Source organism: Schistocerca piceifrons, chromosome 7 (genome assembly GCF_021461385.2).
Source record: "Schistocerca piceifrons isolate TAMUIC-IGC-003096 chromosome 7, iqSchPice1.1, whole genome shotgun sequence".
NCBI lineage: Eukaryota > Metazoa > Arthropoda > Insecta > Orthoptera > Acrididae > Schistocerca > Schistocerca piceifrons.
In genome coordinates this window covers 165,901,368-165,917,144 of record NC_060144.1, presented here as the reverse complement: position 1 = coordinate 165,917,144, position 15,777 = coordinate 165,901,368, and the positions used below count along the sequence as shown (strand labels likewise).

The 15,777-nt window shown below is 44.8% G+C and overlaps 1 pseudogene; it reads right to left on the bottom strand.

Annotated features, from left to right (window-relative positions):
* Positions 1 to 15,392: 15,392 nt before the first annotated feature.
* Positions 15,393 to 15,510, bottom strand: LOC124709168 (annotated as a pseudogene).
* Between the last annotated feature and the right edge of the window lie 267 nt (positions 15,511 to 15,777).

Here is a 15,777-nt window from a genome sequence, read left to right as displayed (position 1 = left end):
TCGTGACTTAGCGGATGACGTTTCTCCTCTTTGCCTGCATGCGGTATGAATCTTCAATACGGTGTCTCCTAAGACACCAAACTCTTTGGCTACCTTGCTTGTGGTTCACCCACAATACGAGCACAAGCAATATGTCCACGTTCGAATTCACTTAGCTCCGATATAGCCAGCACGACTACAGCAGAGAAGACTGTGCTGACGACTATTGAAACTTGCACAGACGCCGTTCGTGGTGAAATAAAAACAGTGCAGCTTGCAGGTTTGGCAAGCATCTGCATTTGCGTTCAAGCATGCATTTCGCACAGTGTTTCCATGGCCGGCTGTTGTGGCCGAGCGGTTCTAGGCGCTACAGTCTGGAACCGCGCGACCGCTACGGTCGCAGGTTCGAATCCTGCCTGGGGCGTGGATGTGTGAGATGTCCTTAGGTTAGTTAGGTTTAAGTATTTCTAAGTTCTAGGAGACTTATGACGTCAAATGTTGAGTCCCATAGTGCTCAGAGCCATCTGAACCAGTGTTTCCGTATTTTTGCCCAACGCCTTTATAGTGTTGCCTTAGTGGATTACGACAAAGCAGTCGTTTTTAATACGTTGTTGGAATTACAGTTGTAATACAGTATTACTATTATTGAAAGCAGGGTTTTGTGATTCACAGGCCAACAGAGTTTTAGTGCCAAGAGAACGGTAAGTGGTCCTACGCCTTTTTAATGCCTACGGAACGTCAGGTCAAAGTTTTCTTTAAGTACCACTTTTCAGAGTACAAACGACATTGTCAGAAACTTTGAGCTACGGAGAAAGAGTGTAAGAGCAAGCAGCGGAAGAGCACAGCGTCACGAGCTCTGGTCGAGGTCCTCAAGGACCGTGTGGGCGCGGCGCAGCGTGGCCCGGCTCGCTGTGGGAAGACTCAATTCATGAGGCCCAGCCAGCCCGCCTTTATCTTGGCGTCCTCCCACCACAGCTCACCGAAATAACTGCTAATATTCAGGACGGGGTTGTAAACAAGTGGAGAGGGCACGAGCAGGGAGACTTTATTGCCCTCAGCGTTCGCCAACAAAACGCGGGGGTGGCGGCGGTGCGGACAACGGAGTATAGTGTGGGGGCGGGGGGTTGGGGGCGAATGGAGGCGGGCAGAGCTTCTCGCCTGTGCGGGTCTGGAGTCGGCTCCGAAAGACTGCCTTTGTTCAACTTGTAGGCTGCGCAGCAATTCTGTGCTGCACTGTATGGGTCGACCTGTGTATGACTATTGCCGGTAAATCTCGGAGAGGCACGTGCAAGTGAAAATTGGCAATCATCATTGAAGTCTATAATCACTGTATCGGTGCGATCGAGCGGTATCACAATACCCGACACTTTTGTGCCAGAAACTGACGTTTTAGATTTGAGTAATGTTCAATGAGATTCTGCACAGAGAATGCCATATTTCAGAATACTGAAACCATTAAATACGCAGTTCGTTTTTACAAGAAGAGGGCGTTCATAATTTAAATGCTTAAAATGGCAGTATAGTATCGGAGACAAAAAATATATCGTTAAGGAACCAGATATTAAAACTGCATATTGAGTGAGCCACTGCCGTTGAGTCTGGTTCTGAATGTCAATTAGGATGTGGCTAGCCAACCACTTTTGTATTGCACAAGTGGCATTAAGTGTTTCGGCCTGCCGACTTGTCTGGTGCACTGGCGATAAATTATTTACACAAATCTTCCCGTTAACCATTATATCTAAAACTGAAAATCATAACAAAATGCATTAATAGCTCACGAGATTAGCCTTCACAGACAGACAGGAAGAATGGGCAAGAGCATAAATTCATCAAACGCACCACGAAGGAATTATCCAAATGGGATGGAATTCGGTACATGTACAGAGAAATAAATAATTATAATCACATAAAAATTGGAGTTATTCCAGAGAAAGAGTTTCACAATTTGGGCAAGTCAATAACGCATTGCTGCACCTCTGTCCCTTATTCAAGCAGTTATTCGGTTTGGAGTGGACTGACAGAGTTTCTGGATATCCTCCTCAGGGATACTGTACCTCATTCTACCCTTTTGGCATGCTAGATTGTTAAATTCCCGAGCTCGTTGGAAGAGCCTACCTATAACAATCCAAAGATTTGGATTTGGAGGTAGATTGTCCAACTTGCTGGCCAAGGAAGGGCTTAGCAAACACGAAGGCAAGTAGTACAGTGTCTCAGCCTGTGCGGAAGGGAGTTATCTGGCCAAAATGTAAACCCAGGATAGCTTGTCACGAAGGGCAACAATACGGGACGTAGAATATTGTCGACGGACTACCACGCTACAGGGGTGCCGGGAATGGCAACCAAATGGGTCCTGCTATGAAACGAAGTGGCTCCCTAGGCCATTACTCCTCGTTGTCCGGTAGTACAGAGGGTGACAGTCAGGTCGGTATCCCACTTCTGTCTGCGTTGTCTCCAGACATGTCTTCGCTGGTCGTCGAGGCTTAGTTCGAATCGAAACAGGGCCCATCACTGAAGACCATTCTACTCGAGTCAACATGATTCCAACAAAGACGTGTCTGGAGACGCCCCACACTGTGGTGGGATACCAGCTGTGACTCACGTGCCACATTGCCCAACAACCAGAAGTGGTCTGAGGTGCCATTTCATTTCATAGCACGTCCCCAGTGATAGTCATCCATGGCACTCATACAGCACCCCGTTGTGTTGCATTGCGTGACAACCGATTGTGGCTCACATTTCAGCCTGGTAATGCCGTCCACACCTAGCGATAGTTTCAAGTGCTTGTCTTCGTGCTTGCTAAACCCTGACTTGATCAGCAAGGTGGCCGCGTCTTTCCCAAATTGAGAACGTTTGGATAATTATGGGCAAAGCCCTCCAACCATCTGGGGAATTCCACCATCTAACGAGTCAGTTGGACAAAATATGGTGCGATATCAATCAGGACCACATCTAGCTATTCTATAATGCCAAGCCGACTAACTTCTTGCGTAGCTGACCACCGGGTACTTGCCATTATTGCCAGGAGAAACCACTCCCAAAGCCATTTAAGAATTAAAGATATAACAGCACATACAGTACCTCATATCAGGTATCCGGACTCACTTGTGTCATGTGGAACTCTCCACTGGATTCCAAGAGACCCAGACTTGTAGTACAGAAGGAGGCAGCGAATACTGTGTTGTCGTAAAGAACAACAGAATGGGTCAGTTCAGAGAGCTTAGGGACTTTGCTCGTGGACTAGTCATTGGATATCACCCGAATAACAAATCCGTCACGGATATTCCATTCTTCTAAAGCTGCCCAGATCGACTGCTGGGGATATCAGTGTGAATTGCAAATGCGAAGGATGACCACAGATAAACCAGGATGAAGCAGATCTTAAATACTGGCGGATGGGAACTGTGGACCATTGCTAGGGATAACTGCAAAAAATAGCATATCAGCAGAACTACCCCTTAGCTCCAAAGTACTAGCAGCAGCACAGATAGACAATAATGAGCGTATGGTGTTAAAAAGAATGGGGTTCAGTGGTCGAGCATTTCCTCATCAGCCATGTATTACTGTAGCCAACGATTAGTCTTGTTTGAGAAGGAGTAAAGGCGATGCCGCTGGACAGTACGTTAGAGCACATGTGAGTGTATGATCTTTTGACATGGTTTACACAATAGCCTTGAGAAAAAGTGCGAACAGATCTCCATTTCATGCTGAAATCAAAAACAAAAATAGGTTCGATTCACCGATTCTCATGTACATATCTACATAGAATACTTACTCTTAACTGTACTTTTAGCTGCTCCATAACCCAATTAATAACATAGTATTGAAATTAGACTACCACAGTAATTAAAATTACTAGCAACACATGAATATATGGATGTAACTGAAGCATCCCTCCGTCTTTCTAAAGACTGATATGTTTCCAAAAACATGTTCTCAGTAGTCACGATATGAAAACGCTATGAATACTTATAAATTTTGCATAATTCGAACGCCGCGACGATAAAGTGAAACCATCAATGACGATGGATAAAATTGGTCTCGCCTTAGACAAAATGCTGTAAAATCTTGCAGGATCATGAACATGCATTTGTGAAATAATCCATGATCAACATTAAATTTCCAGTCTGTGGACATCAGTCCACGGGGCATTTTATCGTTGTTTGGTGATAGATGACCAATCAGTTTGACAAAATTCTTACGTAAGAAGGGGTTTTAGATTGAGGAAACGCTCAGAAAATGAATCTCATTATGGTTCTGCTTAATAATAAGGAATAAATAAGGAAAGCATCTGTTAAGTGTGCAGTAGCTTTTCACCGAACAATCCGTCTCATTAATCATTACACAGGAAACTCGGAGGGTTAAGTGTTTTGAGAAATAAAAGCACAATCCGTCTCATTAATCATTACACAGGAAACTCGGAGGGTTAAGTGTTTTGATAAACAAAAGCAGTCTGGGTTAAGATTACAATATTTTCCATTTAGACCTAGTAACAGGAGCTTGCCACTTAGAAGTTCAGAGCTCAATATCAGACAAGAAAAACGCACAGCTATATGGGAGCAAAAAATGAAAACAGATAGCTTCATTTGTCAAATAAATCGATAACATAAGTTGCTATTTCTAGAAGCGTGGCTCGTTAGTTGAAACCTGTGGCGACAATCCAAAATAAGATTATTCGTCTGATCTGATTCAGGTTATTTCATAATAGAGAACAGGAAAAAATAGAATGCTTGATATGTATAAGGGTGTGATAGGTAAACAAACATGCAATGTTTTCAAATAAGCAAACATAAATGACTGAGAATCTAATAAGTATATTCCAATTTGATGCCATAATGGTGAGAGATACGACTAATGTTTCGTTTTCCATAAGCTGAACCAGTTGGCGGACTGAGGATCGCAAGGGCACAACGGCAACCGAGTCGTAAGACTATTTCTCGCTGATTGGCAGTGTCGCAAGCCACGTACACACTGAACGGATGCGTGCTGTCAGAGAGGTTCAAAAGGTTGAAATGGCTCTGATCACTATGCGACTTAACCTCTGAGGTCATCAGTCGCCTAGAACTAGAACTAATTAAACCTAACTAACCTAAGGACATCACACACATCCATGCCCGAGGCAGGATTCGAACTTGCGACCGTAGCGGCCGCTCGGTTCCAGACTGTAGCGCCTAGAACCGCACGGCCACTCAGGCCGGCTGTCAGAGAGGGTCTTCCACATTCCGATAAGAGGCTTGCGAATGACTGCGCAGTCACTTTCGTTGGCTGATCGCTGATGGTGAAACCGTTCTCTCAGTGGGGGAGCATTACTGTCTTCTGCCCCACACTAGGAGAGATATGTGTATCACGAATTAATCGCGGCAGGTTCCGTAGAAAAAGGGTGTATTCTGTTACGGTTATTAATTTTTATTGGTTAGAACTCAGGTCTAATGTAACTGGCTAGTTGGAGTTCAGTTCTGTCAGAACTGGCAAGATTTTGGGTACTTGAGACGATACACACTTGGTCTTAAATATCCAGAGAAGTGAACTTCCTCGTCTTGGACCGTCAGAGGGACAGATGCCTTCACAATATAGTTTCAGAGAGAACGGATTTCGTCTTAGAGCTGATGGTAGATACCAGGGCTGAAATTTTAACTCGCAACTATTACTACAACGTTCCTCTACAAATGAGTTTTAGAGTGATGGCAAGTGCGAGCCGCATTTGCTTGTGTCATGATGAGGGGACCATGAAGTCATTCATTTCAAGTTTGGGTCTTGATTTTCTAAATTAATTCACACATACAGCTATTTGAACTTAACATGTACTTATACATGAATGAAATTGTCCTTACACGTACTTACCTGGATCATTTCTTTAGCGATCATCCCTGGTTTATGTGGACTTAACCAGCTGTACCGCTTCCTTTCCAATCCCATCTACCTAAGCCAACTTACGAGTATAACTGCATATCTTTTTGATTTGAATCCTTGCGCAAGTTATAGTCGAATGTTTGGAGTCAGGTTAATGCATCTCAGTAATAAACAGGGATTTATGGTTATATTTCATTTGATTTCGTATTTCGATGAAACGCCTTTCTCATTGAATCTATGCGAGCTATGACACACTTTTTTCCGTTTTAACTTGGCCACCTATACTTAAATTCAGTTGTTTATTAGTTTTCGCTGCACGACTTTGTCATAATGTTGCACAACACCTTAATGGGAGTCAGTTCACTGTATAAATCACCACGTACAGATCTTGTTGGTATATAATACCCATAATCTCATAGAAGAATTTTTCGACCCTGGTCCTGGATTTTTCTGGACACTGGTTATTATATTACATCCGCAGTGAGCGAATAGCTAAACAAATTAAGAATTATTCAACTCTTGGACAAGGATATTTCTGACACTGGCGCTTTACTCACGGGTAGTTGTCGGTATTACATATTTCACCACCAGAAAATAATATAAGTGCATCTTAATATTAACAAACTTAAAGTACACTACTGCCTTAAAATTGCCACACCACGATGATGACGTGCTGCAGTTGCGAAATTTAACCGACAGGAAGAAGATGCTGTGATATGCAAATGATTAGCTTTTCAGAATACTCACACAAGGTTGGCGCCAGGGGCGACACCTACAATGTGCTGACATGAGGAAAGTTTCCAACCGATTTCTCATACACAAACAGCAGTTGACCGGCGTTGCCCGGTGAAACGTTGTTGTGATGCCTCGTGTAAGGAGGAGAATGCGTACCATCACGTTTCCGACTTCGATAAAGGTCGGATTGTAGCCTATCACGATTACGGTTTATCGTATCGCGACATTGCTGCTCACGTTGGTCGAGATTCAATGTCTGCTAGCAGAAAATGGAATCGGTGGGTTCAGGAGGGTAATACTGAACGCCGTGCTGGATCCCAAAGGCCTCGTATCGCTAGCAGTCGAGATGACAGGCATCTTATCCGCATGACTGTAACGGATCGTACAGCCACGTCTCGATCCCTGAGTCAACAGATGGGGCCCATCAGATCGGAGACCATGGCTGCGGTTACCCTTGACGCTGCTTCACAAACAGGAGCGCCTGCGATGGTGTACTCAACGACGACCCTGGGTGCACGAATGGCAAAACGTCAGTTTTTTCAGATGAATCCAGGGTCTGTTTACAGAATCATGATGGACGCATCCATGTTTGGTGACATCGCGGTGAACACAAATTGGAAGCGTGTATTCGTCATCGCCGTACCGGCGTATCACCCGGCGTGATGGTATGGGGTGCCATAGGTTACAGGCCTCGATCACCTCTTGTTCGCATTGACGGCACTTTGAACAGTGGACGTTACATTTCAGATGTGTTACGACCCGTGGCTCTAACCTTCATTCAATCCTGCGAAACCCTACATAATGGACCAGCAGGATAATGTACGGCCGCATGTTGCAGGTCCTGTACGGGCCTTTCTGGATACAGAAAATGTTAGACTGCTGCCCTGGCCAGCACATTCTCCAGATCTCTCACCAATCGAAAACGTGTGGTCAATGGTGGCCTTGCAACTGGCTCGTAACAATACGCCAGTCATTTCTCTTGATGAACTGTGGTATCGTGTTGAAGCTGCATGTGCATCTGTACCTACGCCATCCAAGCTCTGTGTGACTCAATGCCCAGGCGTATCAAGGCCGTTATTACGGCCAGAGGTGATTGATCTGGTTACTGATTTCTCAGGATCTGTGCACCCAAATTGCGTGTAAATGTAATCACATGTCAGTTCCAGTATAATATATTTGTCCAATGAATTGCTGTTTATCATCTGGATTTCTTCTTGGTGTAGAAAATTTAAAGGCCAGTATTGTAATTAAAATAAAATTAAGTTGGTAGCGCTGTGCTCATTTGTACCCTTTTATCAGAAAGAAGAAAGAGGTGAGGATATTCAGTCGTCCTGAGTCTCAACAATGCAATCTCTGGGGTTTTACTCATTTGCGTTTGTACTTTAAGAAGCGTTTCATTGTGTTTTATTGTGTGTGTTTGTGTGTGTGTGTGTGTGCGTGTGTGTGTGTATATGTGTGTGTGATTAGGGTGATAGAGAGTTTCGTTGTTGGTAAGAAATCTCTTGTTGTTTGTAATAGCCTCAAGGCATGTCAACGTTTACCCACGTAGCTGCATGCTGTTTAGCTAGGACGAATGTGTTTGAAAAATAAGTGTCTGCTCATCCCGAAACTATCGACAGTATATTAACCATTGATATCCAAAAGGAGAGTACGCAACCTTGCGAGGTTAGCGATATCGATAATGATGGTCTACGGGTATCTTTGTTATTGCAGCTGAACCGAATTATATCTAGGAGCAGTTGACCACCGAGTCTGTTAGTGTGGGAGATGTGACGGTGCCACAGGCAACGGAAAACTCCGAAGCGTCTTGACGCAAAGAAGTAACAAACTATCTTACGATTCTGCTTCCAGATATTGTTCACCGTTAACTTAACTATCCCCTATTTTAATTTTTCAGTACCGCCCAATTGGTAGCCTCTTGTGGTTTCGTAAAGTCCACTCCCAGCGGTGCTGCTCACGACGTGATTAATACTTACCAACACCACAAACACAAACGACACGGACACTTACTCGTTCCATACACCAAAGCTTCACATGCTTACGTATTCCTTGCTCAAAACCGTTGCCCGTTCCAGACAGCGCAAACTAACAAATTTCTTATAGTTACCCAGCTCCCCTAGTCTGGTGTCGTGAAAACTGTATTCAACAAAAACATACAGCAAAACAAATTCAAAATATGAGGAGGACGTTTAACTACAACTCTGTCACATACCCCTTAGTGTATCGTAGGTACTCTGCTTGAGTGGCTGCCCATAAATTACCACTTCTCACACTACAGGCAATGAATACTCCATTACAGCCTCACTTACCGAATCCTTACAGATGGTTAACTCCTTATATATTCCTAGATAATTACCCACATCTCTTGCTCTTGATATACACTCCTGGAAATTGAAATATGAACACCGTGAATTCATTGTCCCAGGAAAGGGAAACTTTATTGACACATTCCTGGGGTCAGATAGATCACACGATCACACTGACAGAACCACAGGCACATAGACACAGGCAACAGAGCATGCACAATGTCGGCACTAGTACAGTGTATATCCACCTTTCGCAGCAATGCAGGCTGCTATTCTCCCATGGAGACGATCGTAGAGATGCTGGATGTAGTCCTGTGGAACGGCTTGCCATGCCATTTCCACCTGGCGCCTCAATTGGACCAGCGTTCGTGCTGGACGTGCAGACCGCGTGAGACGACGCTACATCCAGTCCCAAACATGCTCAATGGGGGACAGATCCGGAGATCTTGCTGGCCAGGGTAGTTGACTTACACCTTCTAGAGCACGTTGGGTGGTACGGGATACAGGCGGACGTGCATTGTCCTGTTGGAACAGCAAGTTCCCTTGCCGGTCTGGGAATGGTAGAACGATGGGTTCGATGACGGTATGGATGTACCGTCCACTATTCAGTGTCCCCTCGACGATCACCAGTGGTGTACGGCCAGTGTAGGAGATCGCTCCCCACACCATGATGCCGGGTGTTGGCCCTGTGTGCCTCGGTGTATGCAGTCCTGATTGTGGCGCTCACCTGCACGGCGCCAAACACGCATACGACCATCATTGGCACCAAGGCAGAAGCGACTCTCATCGCTGAAGACGACACGTCTCCATTCGTCCCTCCATTCACGCCTGTCGCGACACCACTGGAGGCGGGCTGCACGATGTTGGGGCGTGAGCGGAAGCCGGCCTAACGGTGTGCGGGACCGTAGCCCAGCTTCATGGAGACGGTTGCGAATGGTCCTCGCCGATACCCCAGGAGCAACAGTGTCCCTAATTTGCTGGGAAGTGGCGGTGCGGTCCCCTACGGCACTGCGTCGGATCCTACGGTCTTGGCGTGCATCCGTGCGTCGCTGCGGTCCGGTCCCAGGTCGACGGGCACGTGCACCTTCCGCCGACCACTGGCGTCAACATCGATGTACTGTGGAGACCTCACGCCCCACGTGTTGAGCAATTCGTCGGTACGTCCACCCGGCCTCCCGCATGCCCACTATACACCCTCGCTCAAAGTCCGTCAACTGCACATACGGTTCACGTCCACGCTGTCGCGGCATGCTACCAGTGTTAAAGACTGCGATGGAGCTCCGTATGCCACGGCAAACTGGCTGACACTGACGGCGGCGGTGCACAAATGCTGCGCAGCTAGCGCCATTCGACGGCCAACACCGCGTTTCCTGGTGTTTCCGCTGTGCTGTGCGTGTGATCATTGCTTGTACAGCCCTCTCGCAGTGTCCGGAGCAAGTATGGTGGGTCTGACACACCGGTGTCAATGTGTTCTTTTTTCCATTTCCAGGAGTGTACATATTGCCAGACTAATATTATTATTTACACACTCATTGAACACTGTCACATACCGAAATTACGAGCATAGTTTAAGCTATGACAAAAAAGAAAAAAGCAATCTGCCGACTTGCCTTTTAATTCGCGGTCAAATGAGAACAAATCAAGACTGCAATCAGCCCAGGAGAAGTTGACGAAATTAACATTTGCGGTAGTGAAGTCATCTCTGTCACTAATGTATGGTGATCGCAGGCGTTGTCGATCCTACTGCTGTCACCAACTAAAGTGGTGTCGCAGCTCAAGATTCCATGTTGACACGAACTCAAGCAGTATGAGGACGCAGGACCACTTTTATACCAGACTGGATTGTGGCGGTGTGTCGAGGTGGAGGAGAAAGCCTTTGGTAGCTTGGACAGACTTTATCTGACGTCAAAACATCTTCTTAGCACTCATTTGGTTATACTGGCAGCTTTTCTGTGTGCTGTCATGATCCCCTCACAGCATGTGGTGCGAATGGGGCATGGCAGATGCAGTCCCAAGATGTGGATTTGACACTAGCACATGGTGCGGCGGTGAAGGCTGCAACGTGTAGCGGCTGCGTGCTATCTCATATTGATTTTTTGTCACGCGTGGCCCTGTCTCCCCCACAGGAACAGCCGGACTCTTCACTCCCCTGCCAGGGTTCATTGTTGTTTATACTGATTTGTGGCCTCCTAGTTGTGCCAACGCATGTATCCAGCTATGATCGACACAACAGTTCCGCGGCTGAGTGCCGTATGGGCTCCCGCATGGAGGAAATTCAAACTGGCACAGAGAAGTAACTGAAAGAGCTGGAAAGAAGTAAGTTACCAGGTCCCGATGGAATCCCAAATCGGTTTTACGGAGAGTACGCAGCGGCACTGGTCCTTTATTTAGCCCGCATACATGAGGAATTTCTCGCCCAGCGGAAAGTCCCAAGCGAATGCAGAAAAAAAGCGTAAATGACTCATGTATATGGGAATGGTGAAAGGTTTGAACGGCATAGCTACAGAACACATTCTGAATTCGAATATAAATATACCTCTCAGCCAGAAAAGCTTCTGTAAACAAATCAGCAAGGTTTAGACAGTATCGATGGTATCAAACTCAGCTTGCTATTTTCTCACATGATATTCTACAGACCATGAACAGAAGGCAACGGGGAGATTTCATATTTATACATTTCAGGAAAGCATTTGTCACTATGCCCCACTGCAGAATGTTGACTAAGGTCCCAGATCTGTGAGTGGCCCGAGGACACTTTCAGCAATAGAACACACTACTTGGTCCTACACGGCGAAAGTTCATTGGGGACTAGGGTACCATTAGGAGTGATCAAGGGATGTGTGATAGGACCGCTTTTATTCTCTAAGAACATAAACGATGTGACGGATGTCAGTTTGGTAATAAGAAAGGCAATGATCGACTTCTTCTTATTGAGAGAATTTTGGCAAAATTTAGCTTATACATATATGAGATGATGTATGGAACTCTAATGCAACCCGTTTTTGAGTACTGTTCGAGTGTTTCTGATCACCACCAGGTTAGGTTACAAGAAATCGTCGAAGCAATTCAGAGGCGCACAACTACACTTTTTACTTGTAAGTTCCATCAGGAAGCAAGTATTAAGAAGTCGCTTCGTGAACTTAAATGGGAATCCCTGCAGAGAAGATGCAGTTCTTCCAGCAAGGCACTACTGCACGAAATTTAGAGTACTCGTATTTGAGGTTGACTGCAGAACGATTCTACTGTCGCCAGTGTACGTTTCGCTTAAGGACCATGAATATAAGATGCGAGAAATTAGAGCTCGTACCGAGACTTTTAGACGGTCGTTCACTTCTCGCTCTATTTGCGAACTAAACTGGAAAGGATATTTCTGGTGAAAGTACAAGGTAGCCGCCGCAATGCACCGTAAAGTTGCTTGCGGAGTATTTACGTATGTAGACGTAGATTGTATTAGTCATTTATGGGCCCAGAACCCGAAGTTACAGCATGCCACAAAAAACAACCAAAAAACAACCAACTCAGCTTCAGTTCTTTTTGCCTATTATCTGAACATCAGCCGTTACATTTGTGATATCGTAGGGGCGATGGCTATTCCTTCCCACAGAGGACTCTGTCACATTTCTCGTCACCAGCACATGTTGCTTGCTTGACAAGCACGCTCTCCCAATCTTTCAAACGTTCATAAGATTTGGTAACAGATTGAGGACACATTGGAATACCACTATTCTCCGGCCCTTATTGTTGATGATTTCGGGGAACTATTTGTAGCAGCATGAAATGCGCAACTCGTATCTGTCAACCATTCTCAGATCGACTCGGTACTTGGATTGGAGAGAACCACAGTCACTGCCAAAACAGAGAATTTTAGGTTTCTTTTATCAAACTTCATGCACTTCATACGTACAAATCGCCACAAATTTTGTACACTCTAAGGCTAAAAAGACGATGTGTAACGATGGAATTATACGAATTAGAGGGAAGGCGGTAGACGTAATGTACATATACAGCAATTAAATGATTATAATTTAAGAAAAATTGGATGATTTATTCATTAAAAAGAGCTTCACAAACTGCGCATATCAGTAACGCGTTGGTCCACCTCTGGTTCCAATGCAAGCCGTCATTCGGTTTGGAATTAGTTGATAGAGTTTTTGGAATTTCTTCTGAGGGATTTAGTGCCAAATTCTGTCCAGCAGACTCGTTAGATCGTCAAAACCCTGTATGATTGGAGGGCCCTGTTCATATTTCTAATAACGTTGTCTGCTGAGGAGAGATCCGGCAACCTTGCTGGCCAGGGTAGGGTTTCACAAGGGCGAAGAGAAGTAGTAGAAACTCTGGCCATGTGCGGACGGGCATTATCTTATTGAAACGTAAGTCCAGGATGGCTTGCCGCGAAGGGCTACAATACGGGCTGTAGAAAATCTTCAACGCAACGCTGCGGCTGCCCCCGTCGGAGGATCGAGTCCTCCCTGGGGCATGGGTGTGTGTGTTGTCCATTGCTGAAGTTATTTTAAATTAGGTTAAGTAAGGTGTAAGCTTAGGGACCGATGACCAAAGCAGTTTGGTCCCATAAGATTTTACCACAAATTTACAATTTTACCATTTTTGCACAGCTGTGCTGTAAGGGCGCCACAGAAGAAAACCGAACTTGCTTGTGGTGATGTATGGGGGGCGATACCTAAACTAGTATCGCACAGCTGTCTGCAGATATGTCTTCGACATGGAATCTCATTGTCTGCAGTGGAATTGTCACCAGTGATGAATCCCACTTCGAAATGAGCCTCGACGAGCAGCAAAGATGTGTCTGGAGACACCTCGGACGGCAGTGAACTACCAAACTAACAGTCGCCCGCCATACGGTCCGACAACCACAAGCGGTGGGGTGTCATATCTTTTTATAGCAGGACGCCATTGGTTGTCATCCCCAGCATCCTTCCAGCGTTTTGATGTCATTCGTGGCAAGCCCTCCGTGTTCGTATTTCAGCAAGATACCCTTTCGCACAAGGCGAGAGCCTCTGCTGCAAGTCTTCGTGTCTGATAAACCTTATCTTGGCCAGCAAGATCGCCGGATCTCTCCGAAGTGTAGAACGTGTAAGGTGGGCATGTCATTTAGATTTTCGTAAGTTGTCGATATGCATGTCAGAGGGAAAGAGAGTTAGTTACTTTACTGTTAAACAATCGTTGGTCATGCTGTTGCACTATCTTTTCCTCCGCGCATTCTGGGGCATTTTCAGTTGAAGTGTGGTAGGTGATGGATGTACTTAGCAGTGTTGTGTTGACTTGTGATGGTGTCTTTTAGATAAAGAAAGATTTAATGTGCAGGACAGCAAGGATCAATATTTATATTTTTGATTAATGTTATTATTTCTGAAAAGAAGAAGTTTGTGCCAAGACAGCATCACTGAGCAGCTAACATTTCCCAGAGTTATTGTTAGCTAGTTAACCTTGATCTCTGCATCAGAGCTCAGAGGTAGACCACTTCACTTCTCTGAGTCACGCATTATCATATTAGCTGATTAAAGTGTTCGGCTTTTATACAAATTCTCTGTTAATACTGTATCCTCTTTACATTATTGGTCACTTGTTAACGATAGTATTGTTCTGACAAATATTATGTGTGAAGACCGAGTAAAATTTTACGGTGTCTTTCTGAATACGTATTTCCTTCTAAAATCGTTGTTTTGGAATATCATTTCTTAGAAATAGTTACTCCCCCCATCCCAAGTTTAAGAAAAGTTTCTCACTACGCATTACCACATTGTACCATGTGGTGTGCAACAGTTTGAACATTTATTTAGAAATCTGCCTGCTTTGTGTTTGCTGTTGTACTTTCAAGAAATCTGCAACAACGTTTTCAATAGGCGAGGTAAGTGGAAACTTTGATTTGGGCCAGATAATCGTAGGAATTCAGTCGCGTATTTAACATTCAGACAAATTGTATTCAGACCAGTTACAGTTCAATTCAAATTAAGTCCTGTTCGGACAAAAGTTCTTACACGAGTTTCAATTATATAACAGTTTGTGGGTACAAACCTTTGGTAATACGTAGATTTTTATACAGTGAAAGGTAAAGTTGGGCTCAATTTCATAAAGAAACAGGTGTAATGGAGAGGTTAGATATGTTGACCCTTTCTGCCAGGATAGTTCGTTTTTTTATTTGTTTTTTTTTTTTTTTTTTTTTTTTTTTTTTTTTTTTTTTTGGAATACTGTACTGTATCTCCTGAGGTGGCATATACTTGAAGTGTGAAAATGCCATGCATTGGTAACTATTGTGTGAATAGCTGGCGAAACATGCCAGCGAGTAAACAAATCCATTACATAAAGCACTCCGTCTTCAGACCACAAGTTTCCCATCGGGACCATCAGACCGCCGTGTCATCCTCAGTGCAAGATGCAGATAGGAGGGGCGTGTGGTCAGCACACCGCTCTCCCGGTCGTTATGATGGTTTTCTTTGACCGGAGACGCTACTATTCGGTCGAGTAGTTCCTCAGTTGGCATCACGAGGCTGAGTGCACCCCGAAGAATGGCAACAGCACATGGCGGCAGGGACGGTCACCCATCCAAGTGCCTGCCAAGCCCGACAGCGCTTAACTTCGGTGATCTGACGGGAACCGGTGTATCCACTGCGGCAAGGCCGTTGCCAAATGCATTACATAGCAATTCCAAATTCCATAGACATTCGAGATTCTGTGTCTGAACTCTATTCTTTTGTCGTTTTCTTCTGTTATTGGACTTGAAGAGAAAAGAACGATTGTCTGAAGTTTATCTTGCTGTAAAAGTCTATGTAAGTAGAAAACGAAGAAAAATGTAATTGTTCATAACTTAAAATTTGTGTACGGTATTCAATAACGTATATTCTTCAACCTTACTTGTCCTGAGTAGACGTGGCCTTAACGGAATATTGACGAC